The sequence below is a fragment of the Musca autumnalis genome, unplaced genomic scaffold, assembly GCF_047663935.1.
Source record: "Musca autumnalis isolate F117 unplaced genomic scaffold, ASM4766393v1 scaffold_1, whole genome shotgun sequence".
Lineage (NCBI taxonomy): Eukaryota > Metazoa > Arthropoda > Insecta > Diptera > Muscidae > Musca > Musca autumnalis.
The window spans coordinates 47,611,052-47,631,954 of NW_027411644.1; positions in this window are offsets into that span (position 1 = coordinate 47,611,052).

Below are 20,903 nucleotides of genomic sequence, written 5' to 3' on the forward strand. Positions count from 1 at the left end.
TTTACAGACCGATTTAGCTATAAATTGACATTTAGGGTTCTTAAATGTCAATAAACTTATATAACTAGTGGACATAGGTTCATGTTTTGGAATAGCCCCCATATAAAGTTACCGCCCGTTTAAATTCACATTTCTAGACCGAATTAGCTATAATTTGATATTTAGGGTTCTTAGTGACCAAAAAACTTATATTCGAAATAATTATGAACTTAGGTCTATGTTTTGGTATAGCCCCATATAACGGTACCTCGGTATAACGGATTTCGGTATCCCCATATAACGGATTTTCGGTATTTTGAGAATTTTAACTACAAATTTGAACCGAATTATCTGTAATTTGAACATTTGACATTTGAACTCACCACACCTCTCCACCAAAAATTGTCAAGAAAGGTCGATGTATTGATAAAGCTCCCATATAAAAGTACCTCCCGATTTTCAGTAATTTGATGATTTTAACTACAATATTAAACCGAACTAGCAGTAATTTGACATTTGAAGTTCTTAGAGGTCACAACACCTCTCGATAAAAAATTGTCAACATAGGTCCATGTTCGGATATAGCTCCCATATAACGGTACCTCCCAATTTTCAGTAATTGGCAATTTTAGCTAAAATTTTTAACCGAACTAACTGTAATTTGACATTTGAAGGTTGTAGTGGTCACCACACATCTGCATCAACAATTTTCAACATAGCCCCAATATAACGATACTTCCCGATTTTCGGTACTTTGAGGATTTTACTTAAAATGTTTAACCGAACGTAGGTCCATGTTTTGGTATAGCCCCAAAACAAACCTCCCGATTTTCCGTAACTTAGCTTTATTTTTTGGACGAACTTTCTGTAATTTGAAATTTAAAAGCAAACAAAAATTGTTCATTTAAGTTCATATTTTCGGCCCGGCCGAACTTAACGCTTTTTACTTGTTGGTTATAAAACGGACAAAAAGATTTGATAATTAACGTTTTTAGATGATTTTGTTTTCTTCTGATAGATCACACCTTCAGCTACTTTCGGATTTTGTTTGTTGAAAACTATTACACAGTGTTCTGACATATCGCCGCCTACGAAACACTGTTTTTACTAAAACAGTTTGCGGTGCACACTGTAGCTTGAAAAAGAATAAACCGATCAGCATGCGTTATTGTGGGATCATTAAGAACCTAATAAACTTGTACTTAATCGAAACGGAATTATAAAATTTCCATTTTTGAATAATTGTGAACTGTCAAAGTCAACATTTGGATTTTAACTAAAAAATGGATAGTTTTTACGCCATAAATCCGTCAAATTTTTTTAAAGTTTCTAGCTTAAGCACTAGCTTTCCACAAAAACATTTGAAGATCGGATCATCCGTTTTCAAGCTACCGTGGGCACCTCATTCATTTTGAGAAAACCGCGTTTCAAACTTCGATGTGACATACAAATCAGAACGAATTTTCTGTTTTAACGCTCATATCTCAGCTAATTTTTGTCCAATCGACATAAAAAAATAAAAAATTTCGATTTTGTAAAATTTTTAAGTGGACATAAACCCTAAAATCGATCGATGAATTATTAGATTTTGATGTCCTTACGAAAATTTTCTGAGGAACATTTCAGTAGATTTTTTCATGTGGAAAATCTGATCTTGTGTTTATTTTTCAGTACACGACTAAAAAGGACATGGAAGGAACTGAGTTAGAATGACAAAATAATCTACAAAAGGATTCTTCATTTTATTTATCTGAAAACATTTCATCTCAAAATGATGAATCAATATCGCCAAACCAAGATATAAAGCTACTTACTCAAGCATTATTGGGGGCCAATAAAAAAATCTTTGCGTCATAACGCAGAAACTTCTGCTATGGGGCCTCTGGAGTTCTTAATATATTCAATAGGGAGTTTCATTCCCAACATGAATTTTCTACCCCCAGACCTTGACTTCCATTTTATGTCACAGTGTAATCAGTAAAATTTCCCATAGCGACCACAATGTCCTTCATAGGAGTCCAACAGGTCCTTTAATAGAAGACAAGGATAACATCTCACAAAAGACAATGTGATAAGATCAGCAAATTTTTGTGAGAAGACCAGTAGATCTTCTGAGAGAAGACTTGTAGAGCTTATATAAAAGACGTTAAATGTCCAATTATAATTCGATTGTCATAGAACATTATTTTTGCTTGCAACGAAAATAAAGGATCAACTGGATCAAAAATATTCTGGACATGCTTTTTATATGCTTTTTATATTGTAGAAAAAATTGCACGGAGTCGGAGTCGAGTTATTTTTTTCGACTCAGACTCCGACTCCAGCAAAATTGCTCGACTCCGCATCGTAGACTCAGACTCCGAAACCCTGTCCAAAACCAAAAAATCACACGAGGACATGCCAAGCTGTCAAGGATGTCATAGTTTTTATTTCGTTTAATTCTGACTTTCAGCCGTAATCAAACCATACAGACATTCTGGTCTGTTGATATAATATATTTTTTCACAATGGAAGCCGCGGCTAATGGCATGTTAATTAAGGTTTTTATTAAAAATGTTAATGTAATATTAGATGTGGTCCATAATTTGTTGAGTTAGTAATTGATGTTTTTTGGCGTAGTCTGTGGTTACGTTCATGTGTTCTTAGTTCGTAGAACTGTCGGTATCGGGGCGTATTCGCGTAAAAATATACATCTGGTGAAATGTGACAATATCGGACAACGGATTTTTAAAAGAAATTTTGTGTCAATTTGCGACTTTAAAAAAATCCATTTACAAATTGCGTAAAACTTAAAAATTTGGATATTTTTAATTTTTGATTGGAAAACCATCAAAAGCCTGAACACATAATAGACTGAATTTCGGGAAAATTTAACAACATATTAATAATATTTGTGCACGCCTTAACAAAATAAATAACTTCTGTGCACAGGAAGAGACCAGAGTCGGACTTGGGCGGCTACGATGATACCCAACATCACAATAATCAAATTATATTTTATTATATATATTTAGAACTGAACTGATTATAACAAAAATTGAAAGACTCTTCTTTTGTCTGACTTTTGCCAGAAGTTCCGAATTTCATCCGGATTGGACCGGATTATTAACGAAGTTGGTGTACAATAAACATCATATCGGATGGAAAATGTGTATGGGAGATAAATGGGAGATATATTTGTTGAAATCGGGTAAATAAATATTTATATGGGAGCTAAATCTATATATGGACCAATATATATCAAAATTAGTTGATTATTTTCTAGACCTATTATAAACATACACATGGAATTTTAAATGTCTAGCTTGTCCCTGTGATTTTTTGCCTCAAAACTCTGGCTGTGACCCTACAGTGCGCTGTATAGATATGTTGTAGTTGATTTAATATTGAGACATTGACTTTTACAGCTAAAGCAATAATATAAATATTAGCCTCATATGGTTAAATTTTTTATTTCAATCTGAATATTCACATTGAAACCTAAACTATTCTTATTTCAAATCTCTTTGATCGGCGACTTAAGACACAAACTCGATAAATTACAAATTGTGAGAGCGAGATAATCGCTCACTAGTTGATTTTTACAGAGAGCGAATGTTATCACCTGAACAATATGTTAATATCAAAACCTGAAACTTTTGTCAGATGTAATGTTTTCACTGTGAACGAATGTCGTTTCCTGAATGTTTCGTTAATATAGAAAACAGAAACTTTTGTGCAAAACTAACAAATTGTGGGAATCAGTTAATATTTCCAAAGAGCCAATGTTGTTACCTGAATATTTTGTTATCACAAATACCTGAAATTTTTTGTCAGATTCAATGTTCTGACTATGCGCGAAGAAGAATGTGCTTATTGAGGCCAGGGTTGCGGAGTCGAGCCATTTTTCCTTCGACTCCGACCCCAGGCCAGTTTTTTTTACTCCGAGAGTCGACTCCAATTTCCTATACCAATGAAAATGAATAAAACATGCTACATCTTAAACTTTTCCCTATACTTGGACCATATATGCTTATATGGCGAAAACAAAAAAACCTTTGCAATTCCATTTGAAATTAAAAAAATGTTTGCGAGCACATCTACAATTTTTGGCATAAAGGTTAAGAAAAAAAATTCTGGTTTCAAATCTGTTCGCTTTCACAAAATTAGACGATGCGCGCAAAAGTTATAGCGGTTTTTATTCTCATATAAAGAACAAATATTTAAAAATATCTTATTTGTTGTTATGAGAAAATGTATGCATAAATCGTTAACAGCATTCCATATCTATTCGTAGATGTTTAAATATTTATTAAATTTATTATTATTTTCGTGGAAAATCAACAAATAATACAAAAAATGTGAAGAAAATCAAAATTATCCCGTTCCAGAGTCCGTACAAACCCTCAAAAAATAATTTAAGAAATATATGCGGAATCTAGACAATGCGTAGAAAAATATGATATTAAATTTATAGAGATTGGGTACATAAATTGCATATTATAGCAACAAAAAAGATAAAAACTTATTGTTAGAAAATATTGTTGCAAATATATTTTTTGGTTTGATTCGAAAAATTAGAAAAAAAAATATTTGGGAATTCTACAACTGTTTCGCTTAAATCCCATACAATAATTATTGTGTTCTGCTAAAACTTCATCAAGAAATATGGCTTACCATCGTGAAAGCTTATTTGCTTACTGTGGTAACTTATAAGGATAGGAAATTAAGAGAAATATTGAAATTACAATCATTCAAAAAATGTGGAAATTAAAAAGCCTATTATTCGCGAATTAGTTAAAATCAGTTGATGCGCATCCGTTTTTGGATACAGCAAATCAATATCTTTCAATATTTATGCATATTAATAATGCATAATATTTATGCATGTTTCACTCAGAGGTCAAAGTGTGCCGCCAGTTGCATCACACTATTTTCAGGGTATCTATATCCGCGTTTTAGTCGATGGATTCGATAGCGGATGGGCTCATTAGATTCGTCGCGTAAAAAAACTAAATTCACGCGGGGTACAAAGGAAATTGAATGGCACTTGTAAATTTTAAACGCAAAAAAATAGGTTTTTTAAAAAAAATTCACGCATCGAATATTGGCCTTTAGACTCTAATTACTAGGATGCTGTAAGGAGCACACTCATGAGGTATGCATTAAACGACGTAAAATCACGAGTTCTATAATCCTATTATTAGTTTTGAATATTATCTTGTTGCGCGTCCGAATTATTAAAAAAATTCAATATGTCAGCATCAATTTTAGGTGGATGCAGTGGATATATCGAAAAATGATACACTAGTATCATATTGCCCATGAAGTATTCTTTGAGTCTTTCTTTGGGCATATGCCTATAAAATGTACGGTTAAGCCAGAAATCGGAAGGGAGCATAAAAAAACTTGTTGGCTTCAACCCATTTTTACCTATTTATACCCTATACCACAATGTGGAAAAGGGTATTATAAGTTTGTTTTGGTAAAAATTCATGTAACACCGCGAAATATTCGTCGGAGACCCCCAATGTGGTATACCAATCTTCATATCTCGACGAGATAAAGCGATTTTGAGATGTGTGTCCGTCCGTCAGTCCGTCCGTCCGTCCGTCCGTCTGTCCATTATAAATTGTAAACACGCTCCAGGCCGCAATTATGGACCGATCGTCACGAAATTTTGTATGGAGGTCGGGGTCAGATCAGAATAGATCCCTATTCTTATTGGTGATGATCGTGAAATATTTAGCGGGTGAAATGGACCAAAAACATAATATTTATCCAATTTTCTAGCGGCTCTGTAGGTCTTAATTCCTTATACAGCTTATATCTTAATTCCTAGAAGTGACATTCCGGACAAGTGAGATATACTTGAAAGTGGAACGCTTGACCTTTCAATTGATGCCAATTATGATGGTGTGCATGATCAGATAACAAAGTTACAGCCTAATATATTCCGTTATTTGTTTGTAGTGTAATAACAAACTCGCTAGAAGTCGCAATTATACATCAATGGTCACGAAATTTTGTAGCGGGTAAGAGTATAGGTCGAAAAAGATACCTACAATTTTGAATGATGTTCTGATAGTCTTTAGCGGGTGAAATGGACCATTACTTTTGTATGAAAAATATAAAAATTTTATTTTTGGTCGATATTTTAATTCCTTGAGGACATATATATTTCGCAAAGTAGCCTACATATGGGAAAAAACTACTGACCTTTCCTCTGATTTAATTGCAATAAAGTGTTTGCTAGATAACGGGCCTACTGCCTAATATATAATGGGTTCTGTGTAGAGAACCACATTTTTATCCCATGCTACATATTGTCTCTCCAAAAGTTTTTGTAACACCACGAAATATTCGCCCTAGACCCCTTATTTGGTATGCCAAAATTCATATCTCGAAGAGATAAAGCGATTTTAGCGTCCATTAATAATTGCAAACAAGCTTAAGGCCGCAATTATGGACCGATTGTAACGAATTTTTTAAAGAGGTTGGGTTCGGGCCATAATAGAAATGATTAGTTTTTGCTGATGATCGTGAAATGTTCAGGGAATGAAATGGACCAAAAACAAAATTTTAACCAATTTTGTAGCGGCTCTGTGGGTCAAAATAATAACCCTCAAAATTTTAAACAAAGTTTGATTTTATGATGAAGAAGAAGCGTACAAACCAACGTGAAGATCAGATAATACTTAGCGGGTTAAATGGACTGAAACTTTTGTGTGAAATTGGTAAAAATTTCAATAACGTAGCGGTTAAACAACGAATGTAGTAGTGCTACATAAGTGGGTTTCATTACATTTTAGTTTGTGTGAACTAAATTTTCCTTTCCTGCTACAAAAATGTCTTTGTCATGCTAGATAACTTTTTGGTTTTGGTCATAAGTATTATACATTACATCTCTGATATTTGATAATTAAATTTTCACAATCATTGAAAAGAAGTTCCGTGGAGAGCGATTGTCCATGGATAGTGGTATAGGGTATCCCATGGTCGGCTCCGTCCGACTATAGACTTTTCTTACTTGTTTTTCTATATATACGCTGAGATTATCATTTTAAAATTCGTTTGGATAATAATTCTGTGTCAAATTTGAATACCCTAAAATTTTTTTGGATTGTTTAATGCAAACAAAACTTGTTAATTTATATAAGTGCAATCCGGATCATAAGTACTACATGGGGTAAGCACTTCAAGACCAAGTCTTAAACTGAATCCAATCCAAAAGTTTGTAGTACTTCACATAAGCCCACACATTTTAAACTTTTGAGGAATTGTACCCGAAAGGCTGGAATAGACAATTATATCAAAATATTCCACATTTATCAGGAACTCCAGCCAGCACATAGGCAGTAGGTCTTTTTATTATTATTATATTATGTTTCCTCATATAAAATCTTAGTACTTATGTAGAAAACATGTTGGTCTTCATTTTGATGATCAGTAGGATTTCTCAAAAAAAAAAACTACGAGGTCTTTCATAGTAGTCCAATAGACGCTCTCATAGAATATAAGATGAGAAGACCAGTAGGACTTTTAGCAGAAGACTTGTAGGACTTCTAAAAAACAAATAAGTCAAGTAGGAAGAGACCGATCATGTGATATCCTACGCAACTACTCCTGGACACTAGCTTTCCACGAAATGTTTTGAATTTAAATTATATTAAAAAGTATATTTTAAATGCTTTATATTGCTAAGTTAGATCTTTAATCCCAATATATTGCTCAATATATTGAAAACCTTATTGTTTATTTTACTTAGGTTAGGTTGAATAAAAATCGCCACATGTCCGTAAGGAAAATTAACTGGCCAATTGGAAGAAACTCCAACTTATCAATTCAAAACAAAATTCTTATATATAACCAGATTCTAAAACCTGTATGGTTATACGGAATTCAAATTTGGGGATATGCAAAAAAACTGTGTAATAAAACAAATTCAAAAATTCCACAACAAAGTACTGCGGAATATTGTCAATTCTCCATGGTACATAAGAGATAGCAACCTGCAAAGGGACCTAGCAGTTCCTTCAGTCAAGGAAGAAATTACGCGTCAAGCCAAAAAACACCAGCAGAGACTTCACGTCCACCGCAACAACTTAATTCTGCCGATTCTCAACGTAGAAAACATGCACAGAATACTCAATAGGTATAAACCTCATGATCTTATTGATCGATTCTACTGGCGATTTTAAGGTTATGGCCGAATCATGGGCGATAGGAATTTGTATTATATATTTGAATACTGGACTATATAGTAGACACCCTAAGCATATCCGCATTGCCATATGAAGATCCTATGACTTCCCCCCGATGACGTAATTACAGCTTAAAGTGCGCAAAATATGCAATTTTTACAAGGTCCGTCGAATGTTTTCTATATTTTTTCGTTACATATTCACTGTAATTATTTCAAAAACTGTTTGTATCGAACATACAACATCTCCTTAATATATTAGTGTCGAAAATCCTACAAAACAATATTTGTTTGTATCCGGATATAACGAAATTCTGGGTAAAACTCGTAAAAACCGATTTTGAGCTATATCTCAAGAAAAAGAGCTGATGGAGAAAAACCGTGACCGGATTTGAAAATAACTCGTCGAATTCATTTAGAAACAACAAAAATTTCGGTTGAAACATTCAACTTTTTCAATTTTGTTGAGCAGTGTAATAGAATTAACCCTAATATGTCCATAGAAACAATATTCTGGGGCAGCTTTATTCTGCGGCCCACCATTTAAAGCCTTGCACTAGATGCCAGCTCATATTAATACTGGATAATGATGGCAGCTCATATTAATACTGGATAATGTAAAATATTAGTCAAATGTTCCGACTTTTGGAGCTATTTTTAATCAGATCGCGTTCAAATGAAAGAAAAACTAATATATTTTAAAAAGGTCCATGAAGAAGGTCCACGAAGAAAAGAACGCATAAGTTTTTGTGACATATGATACAGGTCCTCGGTCGTGTTCCTGTGTTAGCATAAACAATTTGGTAATTAATGTGGTTCATTCCGGAAACCTTGTTCTTTACGGCCCAAGGTTCCTGAATTAAACCTATATGTATATTAGGGATATAAATTTTTGCACTATTTTGCAAATAAACTCGTGAATTTTATGTTTATATTTGTTGTACCCATCGGACAAGAGAATATGGGGTCATTTGCAACGAATTCGCGATAGTTACAGGCTGTTTTTGTTGACTTTGCCTGTGAGAATCGTATTTATTTTCTAAAAATATTTTTCAAACAAAGCAAATTTAAAATTTTAAGTAGAAAAAAATATCAAAAGGGTTTTAGTAATCACAGTCGGTGCGGAAACTTTTTTCACCAAATCGATCTTAGAAACGCGTTTTCATTATTAGCACAAAATTCCGCACATGGTACTGGTGTTGTATTTTTGTAGAAAACAAATACGATTTTCACAGGCAAAGTCAACAAAAACAGCCTGTAACTTTCGCGAATTCGTTCCAAATGACGCCATATTCTCTTGTCCGATAGGTACAAAAAATATAAACATAAAATTCACGAGTTTATAAAGAAAAACCAAAAATTGCAATAGTGTCAAAAGTTCCTAATATGCTCCGAAATGGCGCGATTTGAGAACAAATTGGTCCAGAACGGTTTGATAATGATTTTAAATTAGATTAGAAAAAAATAAAAATTTTAAAGAAAAGCAAATATGTTGTTATAACAGATAAATTTAAAAAAATGCATTACTGAACTTCAATGCATTTGGTGCGGAAACTTTTTTCGCAATAGAGAAAAAATTACACCGTTTTTCATAATAGTTTTCCATGCTCTACACGGCTATGTGGTGGTATTTTTTTGGTTATAGCCCTAATGTATATTTGTTTATTTTATCCATCAGGGTTTGAGTTGTCATTTCGCTTCGATGGAGGTTTATCTGGATGACCTCAATCATTGGTCATCCAATAAGCGGGCCTTGATCAGGGTTTGAGTTGTCATTTCGCTCCGATGGAGGTTTATCTGGATGACCTCAATCATTGGTCATCCAATAAGCGGGCCTCTTGGGGGCCGCTGGTGGCTTCGAACCCCTCTTCTGTGTTGCTTGGTGGTTCATCCTCCTGTCTAGTTCGTTGGGCATCCTCTTCATCTCCGACCCTTACCTTCTGTCACTTCATGTTTTGATGCAGTTCAACCGGAGTCGTGAAAAAGGCACTCCAGTCCTCACATTTTAACCGCATTTGGATGCAATCCAAAGAATCACATCCACTTGTCACATTTTAACAATATCCTGATGCAGTTCAGCGGAGTCGTGAAAAAGGCACTCCAATTCCTCACAATTTAACAGCATCCGGATGCATATTATTAGCAGTTGTTAGAGATCCCTACATGTACATAAATCAGTTTGTACATCTCTACAGGCAGCGGCATATATTTTCCAATAAGAGATAAGCGTGTTAACATTTTCAAACATTTGTTAATACAAACTAAATAATATTTCATTTGTGAACATTTTTCCGGTAACTCACGAGAAGAAAATTTCCGAATGTAGTGCTGTTGGAGTACATGTCGAAATCTTAACTGGTGATCTGAAGACAACCTATTTAGCAAGAGAAGAAAAAACAGTTCAGCTTGGATTAAATGGAGAGCGGAGAAAACACGCATGTTTGCGATTGAATTCATTGGAGAATTTTCATAATTTGTGTTAATGTAATAAAATTATTAATATTTTTGTTTTACACAAATAATAAATGCATTTTATTTGTTCTGGGATATTTTGTAATGGCTTGCACAATTTCCTCAGAATGCCTGTATCAAAACACGTGTGTCTGGACTGCCTCCTATTCTACCCCAAAGGGTTAGTTAAAATGCAATGCCAAAGGGTCAGTTAAAATGCAGTGCCAAAGGGTCAGTTAAAATGCAGTGCAATGGAGTGCCTTTTTCAGTAGTCAGGCTCTTGTTAAAATCATGAATGAAAATGCATAATTTGATGCACTTCCAGATCACTTGTACATATCATTTAACTGCCTGTTTGGAGGCAAACTTTTTGCTGGGACTTCATTGAAATATATTTGATTTGAGAATGTCACTCTTTAATATCATAGAATATAAAAACAAACATATTTCAATTGCCTCCAGTGTCAAAATAAAAATCACCATTGACAATGACCGATTATTATATGTATGCATACCTTCCTTCAATCTATAAAATAGTACTTGATTTATGAAATTATTTTTGATTGACATTGAGTGATCATGGGCATATTATATACTTTGAGTTACCTCTTCTGTAACAAAATCTAATAGTTTTCATAGTATACATCCAGAATATACAGACGTGCATACATAACTGGTGACTGAAATGAACATAATTTTCATAACATTGACATTGATAAATGATAATAATTTGGTTTTGGGGTTATACATACATATGTATGTATGTGTCTTACACACATATTAGCTTGCCAAAAATATAGAAAAACAAATTTATGATATATTTGTTACAAAAAATTCACATGAATTATGGGAATTTAGCACAGGTGTGTGTGGGTTTTTGGTTTTTTTTTAGTTTAAAAACGTATAAGATGTATAACGATAAATTGATTGACACACATTGCACATTTTATTTTAATGGGGAAATAAATTTTGTTTTTGAAAATTACGTCTAATCCTTTCAGTAGAAAAGACAGTAATTGAGTAAGATATTGTCCATTTGTCTCAATTACTATGTAGCCACGATATGTTCCATCTTGTTACCATGCAATTTGTAGTTTTACAGCTTCTTCTAAAAACCCAAACCATATTTGAAACATAAAAAGACCATTCACTAAAGTTTATCTAACAATAAAACTTAATGTTTTTACTACTGCACTGCAAAATACATCAGAACAATAAGCTTAATTTCTTTTCTCAGCCTTAGACCTTTTCTCTATTTGCCATTGTGTGGTTTTAGTTTTTGTTTTGTAGACATGATTTAAGATATCTTGAAGTAGACAACTCCCATCACAAATCACGTATTGTATATTTCGTTTAGTTATCCAGCACACAAGGGAAAAGTAATTCAAGCAGCAAAAAAAAAAAACAATCTAAGTACTTCAACACATCCTCCACTGTTTAACGTTACATCAAACAAAGTGAATTCGTTTATTACGTGAGATTGACGAAAAACAACAGAGCAAAAACAAACTGGAAAAGTGAAGTCACAAAAACTAAATTGAAAGACTGCGATAAATGGCTTTGTTGTTCACTTATAAAAAAATTCTTTAGAAAGAGGTTTCACTGTATACGTTCTTTGTTGTAAGTCTATCATTTGGATTATATCATTCATCACTTTTCTACATAGTGGGGTGTGGGTGAAAATGAACAAAATATCTCTTAAAGGGACTCTGTGGGATAGAATGTACCACACTTATTTTTGGAAATCTATATAAATAATGGCATCAGTTGAGAACGACTGAACGGATTTAGATACTTCTTTTTTCGAAATGTTCGTCATAACCCAACTTAGGTTATTATGCAATGACCGCCCATTTTTTATATTTTAATATTTTCTACAAAATCTACTGAACTGATTTTCCTAAAATTGTCATGGAATACATATTTTGTTGAAATTTCGGAAAGGGCGGGGTACTTCCCCTATACCTTATTTCTTTAAAAATGCTATATCTACACGCAGCAAAAAAATTACTCTCTAACATATGACCCAAACATATTATGCAGCAAACATATATTTGTTTCCAACCAGTCCCAAATATAACATATCCCTCATTTACCCAAAGAGTGACACATCTCAAAAAATCAAGTTTGGAGAAAAACGCGTTTTAAGTTGGCGATTGAAAGTTGACTTCCTAACTTAAAAAGATTATTGCACAACAAATAAAACAATTACCTGCACTATATTTTGCAAACACCTAGCCAGATATCGGTACTAAATTTCTGTGCAAGATCAAGCATGATTTGAAGTGTACTAGTGTTTCATAAACGCAAAAAAATTTGTTTGTTAAATTATGCTAAACCTGTAGTAAATATGCTGTAACTCGTTGAGTTTTAAATATATATGAGATATGCCACTCTTTGAGTAAATGAGCGATATGTTTGGGTCCTGCAAACAAATTTATGTTTGGGTGAAAACAAATATTAGTTTACATATAATATAAATACAAACCCAAAAGCTACAATTAAAAACAAACACATGCACCAGTGGGCGCTTACAGCCCTGCAAGCAAAAACTATCTCGGAAGTGACTTAGGCGTGTCGCCCAGGGCGATGAAAACAGTCGCGGCGATAGTCGCAGAAGTCATCCTGAAGTGACCTCCGTTGTGAAGAAATGAACCACGACGGCGTGTCGTCTTGGGAGTCACTCCAGCGGCACTTCTAGAAGATCATTTCCGCGATAGTTCTAGAAATTAAAAAAAAAAATATTTTTGTAATTATTTTCTATTTATTTTTTATTTTTATTTTTCAATTTTTATTTATTTTTTTTAAATTTTTTTATTATTATTAATTTTTTTAAATTTTTTATTTTTATTTATTTCTCTTCTCTTTTAGAGAAATTATTCTTTGCAATTTCCGCCTACATTAATTTTGCAATTTTAAAAATGTGATGTTTTGTTGCCTGACTTAAGAAGCGAACCCGGACCTTCAGAGTGCAAAGCGAGTGTGCTTACCACTGCACCACCGTCTCATATAATCATCAGAAAGAAAATGTTCTATATTTGTTCAAATGTATTGAATCATTAAATAAATGTAAACAATCGCCTTGGAAGTCACTCAGAAGTCACTCCGAAGTGTCGGCATACGCGATAAAACGTAATCACAATAAGGCTATAGAAATTGTTTGTGTAATTCACCAACGATCTTCCTTGGCGTGTCTCCGGAGTGACCTCTTAGGCGAGGGAGTGCGAAACTCACTTCCAATTGCTGGCAGGGAGAGAGCAAGAGAGCGTAAATTTCAATGTAAAACACATTGAAATGTATGCCCACTTGCTCTCGATAAGCGCTCACTGGCTATGTCTAACATATACACACATTTATAAATGGTGGTGGTTTATTGAAATCCATAGAAATGCAAAACCCTAAATCAACTACAGGTACATAAAAAATTTCAAAGAAATACATAACAGTTTTTAATAAAATAACAAGTGAGAAAAGGCTATAGTCGGTACTGGGCCGACTATGTGATACCTACACCACTACCTCTGTACATAATCTTTTCACTCGAAAACTTTTCTTTTAGGGAGATACGAAAGTTTTCACCTATCTGGCTTTTATACCAAATGACTTAAGGCGAACTGAACCAAAATTATTAATATTTAATTTTATATTGGACTACTATCGACATCACGATCAAAATTCCGACCTGTAGTGTGATTGCAGAAAAAGTGGAAAAAGGGATGTATTACCGACTATTGCGATATCTCTATTATTTGACCACCTACGCCAACCTAATTCGCATAATTTTAAAGATGGGATTTTCTACTTTCTTAGTCGGGCTTTGCTTTTAGATAGTCCCCAACCAAAGGTGTGATATGCGTCATTATAACTAAAATCGCAAAAATGAAAAGTTGGGTTCTATTAGCGACTATTGTGATATCTTCGTTGTGTGACCGCCTACGACATCCTACGTTACATCGTTTCAAAGGCGATATTTTCTACTTTCATTGCCAAGTTTTGCTTTTTATATACCCCTTATAGACGTTGAGATATTTGCTTTAGAATAAAATGTAGACTTTTTCTCCAAATAACTTTTTTGATCATTCCGGCCCCTAATTATTATCCGACAATCACCAAAATCAATAGGCTTCTTCCCCTCCGGGACCCCCATCAACACCCAAAATTTCGTGACGATCCGATCAAAATTGCGACCTGTAGCGTGATTTTCAAAAAAGTGGAAAAATGGGATGTATTACCGGCTATTGCAATATCTCCGTTATTTGGTCACCTACGCCGACCTAGTTTGCATCATTGTAAAGATGGGATCTTCTACTTTCATAGTCAGGCTTTGCTTTTGAAAAGTCCCTAACCAAAGCTGTGATATTCCTCATTATAATTAAAATCGCAAGAATGAAAATTTGGGTTTTATTTGCCACTATTGTAATATCTCCGTTGTTTAATCACCTACGAGAACTTACTTTACATCACTAGAAAGGTGATATTTTCTACTTTTATTGTCTTGCTTTTGATATACCCCATATAGAAGCTGAGATATTCGCTTTGGAAAAAAACGTTGTCTTTTTATCCACATAAGTTTTTTGCCCATTCCGACCCCTAATTATTATCCGACCATCACCAAAATCAATAGGCTTCTTCTCCTCCGGGACCCTCATCAACACACAAAATTTCGTGACGATCCGATCAAAATTGAGACCTGTAGCGTGATTACAAGGTTTAGATGGACAGACGGACAGACGGACGGACGGCATACTGACGGACGGACACAGATCGACTCAGCTCGTCGAGACATTCATTTTGGTATATATAAGTATGGGTCTACGACCATTATTTCGATGCGTTACAAACTTTTTGGGCAAAACCAACTTATAATACCCTCCCCACATAGTGGTGCAGGGTATAAAAACGGAACGGAAAAACATCATTGAACGCTTTTCCTTAGTTGTGAAATAAAACACATTTTCCTCAAACTTGAAATCATCAGCGGGAAATAGGCATCTGAAATTAAATGCTTATATAATGTAATAAACAGGTATTTCAAATATACATATGTATGTATGTATATGAAAAATGTATTGATTACTAGACAGTGGAATTTTATGCAACTCCTATTTTTGGTCCGGTTCATGTCAAATTTTGTGACTGGACATATTTTTGGCTTCTGACTACATTACAATCGAAACATATGACATATGCAAAATGCATACATTTTTGCATATGCAAAATTTATGCATTTCACATATTTTCTTATGCAACATATATTTCAATAATAGGTACAAAAATGTTTGTGTGTAAAATTTTTTTGTTTAAAATTCTCTTCAGACAACTTAGTAAAACAGAGAAATGTATAACCACAGCCACAACCTTGAAAATACCGAAAATCGGGAGGTATCGTTCTATGGGGGCTATATGAAAGCCTGAACCTAAACTGACAAATTTTAGGTGGAAAGTTGTTTACCCACAAGGAAGACTTAATACAAATTTCAGCCAATTCGGAGGGATATTGAGGGCACAACCAAAATATCGAAAATCAGGAGGTACCGTTCAATGGGGGCTATATGAAGACGTGGACCTATACCGACAAATTTCAGGTGAAAAGTTTTATACCGACAACGAAGACTAAATATCAAATTTCAGTCATTTCGGTGGGATATTAAAGCCACAACCTTCAAAATACCGCAAATCGGGAGGTACCGTTTTATGGGGGATATATGAAGACGTGGACCTATGCCGACAAATTTTAGGTGGAATGTTTTGTACCCCCAACACGAAAACTAAATACCAATTTTCAGTCATGTCGGTGGGATATTGAGGCCACAACCTTCAAAATACCGAAAATCGGGAGGTACCGTTCTATGGGGGCTATATGAAGACGTGGATCTATGCGGACAGAGTTCAGTTGTAAAGTTGTAGACCCCTAACGAAGACTTAATACCAAATTTCAGCCATTTCGGTGCGATATTTAGACCACAAATCCTTGTATATATTTTTGTATATGGTTTTGCATATGCTCATTTTATGCAGGTATGTAAAAATATATCAAAATATGAAAAATACGCAAACATTTCTGGGCCTAATTCGTTTTATTTTGTAATAAAACGAGTTTCTGTCTAATCAGATTTTCTCCACGACCATCCTAACCATATATGCATTTGCATATGAGTCCGCTGTCTATTGATTACCAATATTAAATGCAATTTTTGTCCAATAAAATATTTCCATTTTTGATTCAATTATAAAGTTTCCAATTATAAAATGTATTGGGCATTTAATTTACTTAAAAGCACCATATCTTTAAGAAAATACAAAACACTTATTTATTCACTCACTTTATCCTCTTTACTCAACGATTGTATTTAGAAAACTGAAGAAAAAAAACCAATATAATTCATACCATTTTTTCTTTTCCTTTTCGCTTGCTACGTTGGTTAAAAACAAAGCACGAAACACACGTGTTTGGCCGCAAACACAATCAAAGCAAAAACAATTTTTTTATCCTCCCGTCTTCGCTTCTGCATCCTCTATTACACTATACACACAGCTCTTTATTATAACGCAGCATTCAGCAGCAGCGAGAGCTCTGTTGTTACCCTCTTTGACAAAAATCCTCTCTTCAAACATGAAAATATGTTTTAACATAAAAAAATGTAGGTACCCAAACAAATAAAATTGAGATATGTTACAAGATGTGCAAACATATATTTGTTTGGACACAAACTAATTATATTTGGATCCAAACAAAGATTTGTTTGCGACTAACATATATTTTTCTGCGTGTAAACGTAAAAATCAAATGTCGTTTGTTGGTAATAGCATCAGTTCAGAGCGGTTGGACCGATTTCGCTAATTCTTTTGTTTGAAATGTTTGTCATAACCCTAATTAGGTTTTCATGCAATGAGCACGCCCACATTTTTCAATTTTAAATTTTAATATTTCCGACAAAACTACTGAACTGAATTTCCTGAAATTTTAAGGGTATGTACAGGGATGGCATAGTTTCTTGTATTTCGAAGGGGCGGGGTACTTCCCTTCGCCATATTTAAAAAAAAACACCATATCTTTATGAATAAACATCAATTGCCGTCATAAGGTTTTATGGAAAGAAAATTTTTCCGCGCCCACTCTTTATACCCAACACCACTCTGTGGTAAGGGGTATTAAGTCTTTGTGCATTTTTATGTAACATACAAAAGGAAACGAAATAGACCCATAGTTCCTTTTTGTCCGATTCAGCTGAAAATTGGGGACTACATTTTTTAGCCATAGGAAGAACGCTATGGCTTTTGGTGACAATCGATTCAGATTTGGATATAGCTCCCATATATATTTTCGTCCGATTTCACGTATTTGCTTCACCAAACACGCTATAGACATACGTCCGATTTTGATGAAATTTGGAATGTTTGACTGAATTCGGTCTAGAAATAAATGTGCCAAATAATATCGAAATCGGTTCAGATTTGGATATAGCTCCCATATATATTTTCGCTCGATTTCACGTATTTGCTGCACCAAACACGCTATATACGTCCGATTTTGATGAAATTTGGAATATGCGACTGAATTCGGTCTAGAAATAAATGTGTCAAATAATATCGAAATCGGTTCAGATTTGGATATAGCTCCCATATATATTTTCGGCCGATTTCACGTATTTTCTGTACCAAACACGCTATATATTTCCGATTTCGATGAAATTTGGAGTGTGTGACTGAATTCGGTCTAGAAATAAATGTGCCAAATTATATCGAAATCGGTTCAGATTTGGATATAGCTCCCATATATACATATTTTCGCCCGATTTCACGTATTTGCTGCACCAAACACACTATATAATTCCGATTTCAATGATATTTGGAATGTGTGACTGAATTCGGTCTGGAAATAAATGTGTCAAATTATTTTGAAATCGGTTAAGATCTGGACGTAGCTCCGATTTATATTTTACATATTCACAGTGGTATAGGGTATCATATTGTCGGCCCCGCCCTATTTTGATCCTTTCCTTACTGGTTTTAATTTAAAGTTTTTCTGCAAAAACTACTGAACCGATTTTCCTTAAATTGGCAGGGAATGTACAGGGATGACCCCGAAAACAGGCTACATATTTTAATGAATTCCAGAAGAGGCGGGGAACCTCACCTATGCGATATTTAAAAAAAAACGCAATGTTTGAAAAATTAGGGTTTAAAAAGTTTCGGATTATTTGTAGACGAATTCCGGGAGCCTACCCAGCAAAATGTTCGATGCCAAAGATGTCATTCAATCGTTGGAGCAATTAGTCTGGCGTGTCATCTTTTTAGCATCTTCATCGATGAATTTTATATGACTGTGGACCCCAAAATATGCTATTCATTTTTGGATCCAAAGCATGTCTTTTACACCAATGCTTTGGTATGTAGTTTCCAGCAATGCTTTGGCATGTCATTTTCACCAACCCTTTACAATGACATTATCATTACAACGAGAGCTTTAACAACGTTGGTTGCGATTTCAAATGCTGATGAAAAGGTCCGATCTTTGACGACATCCTTTGCATTGGTTCAAATGCTAATGAAAAGATCGGACCTTTCACGACTTTGTTTGAACCAATGTAAAAGATGCCATTAAATCATGGCATCGCATGGAACCCCTTCCCTTAAATTTTGCTGGGTATTGTTTTATAATCGCTATATATGTTAAACTTATGAGTGCATCGGATTGCAAATTCATTTTCGAAACAACGGTGATTGTGCCACCGATAAAGAAACACGATATATTTACAAATTTCTTTAAATGGTGAGGTTCAAGGTCCATCAGCCATGAACAACTTAACTTAACAATTTTTTATACCCTACACACTATATGGAAAGGGTATTATATGTTTGTTTTACGAAACTGCATGTAACACCGCGAAATATTCGTCGTAGACCCCCATGTGGTATACCAAAATTCATATCTCGATGAGATAAAGCGATTTTGAGATTTGTGTCCGTCCGTCCATTAAAAATTGTAATCACGCTACAGGCCGCAATTATGGACCAATCTTTACGCAATTTTGCTGGAGGTCGGGTTTAGACCTATAGTTTTTGATGATGATCGCAAAATAGTATTCGGAAGACGAATTTTTAACCTTTCCATTGGTGTCAATTATGTTGATGTACGTGGCCAGATAACAGACTTATTATCTAGTATATGAAGGGATTCCACAGTTTGAATTGTGTATAGTGCAGACATTATCGCGCTAGAGGTCTCAATTCAAGTTCAAAACTGAAAAATTTTTGCACAAACTAAGAGTTTTAGTCAAGGAAGATGCCAATAATTTTGAATAAAGATCAGATAGTATTTTGCGGGTGAAATTGACCATAACTTTTGTAAGAAAAATATCCTTATTTAATTTTTCGAACATATTTTAATTTCTGCCAAATTACGAATACGAAACATGAAAACCAATCCTTGAACTCTACTATGATGTAAATTACATCAATGTAACGGTAACATAACGGAACTACTGTCTAATATGTAAGTAAGTTCCTTTATTGTTTTGGTTTGTTTGTTAGGAAATACATTTACCTTGCATGCTACAAGATGTCACAATAATATAAGAAAAGTTGTTAAGTCATGATAGAGAAATTCCCATTTTTTGAGGAAAATTACAATGATGTACGGGGCCTTGAAGTTTTTGTTCCTCTTTTGGGCAAAAGTAATATAATATCACGAAAGCAATCCGTCTATCTATTATAATATAAGGAAATACTATCTAACGTTTCCAGTCCAGGAAATACCATCTAATGATTCCAGTAATGACGCTATGTCTCTGGTATGTTATCATTAGGGTGGTTTTAAAAAATCGATGTCGGATTAGTTTTGTTGGATTTTCAGATTGCCAAAGTTTAAGCACAAATGGGAGATGTTAACACGTGCCACTTGGACTTCAAAGTTTACATAGTTATTTGTATGGGGCCAAAGGTGAATGTGCACGAAATTCCTCTAAAGACCACCCTTATTGTCCAATTGTTGAGAAGCTTTTACCAATTCATTGCTGAGGTTAGAAAACAAATCCTACAAAGGTTTTGATATTGCTCCAATAGTACATTTGAACAGCCGATTTTAAAAATTTGTTGTAGCATAACTTCTCATCGGTTGGACAATAATTACGGTTATTAAAGCAATGGCTATAGAAACTTTGACCCCATACAAATTACTATGGAAACTTTGAAGCCCCAGTAGCACGTGTTAACATATTCCAATTATGTTCAAACTTTGGCAATCGTACAATCCAACAAAATAATAATTTTATGGTGTTGCCACCTTAAA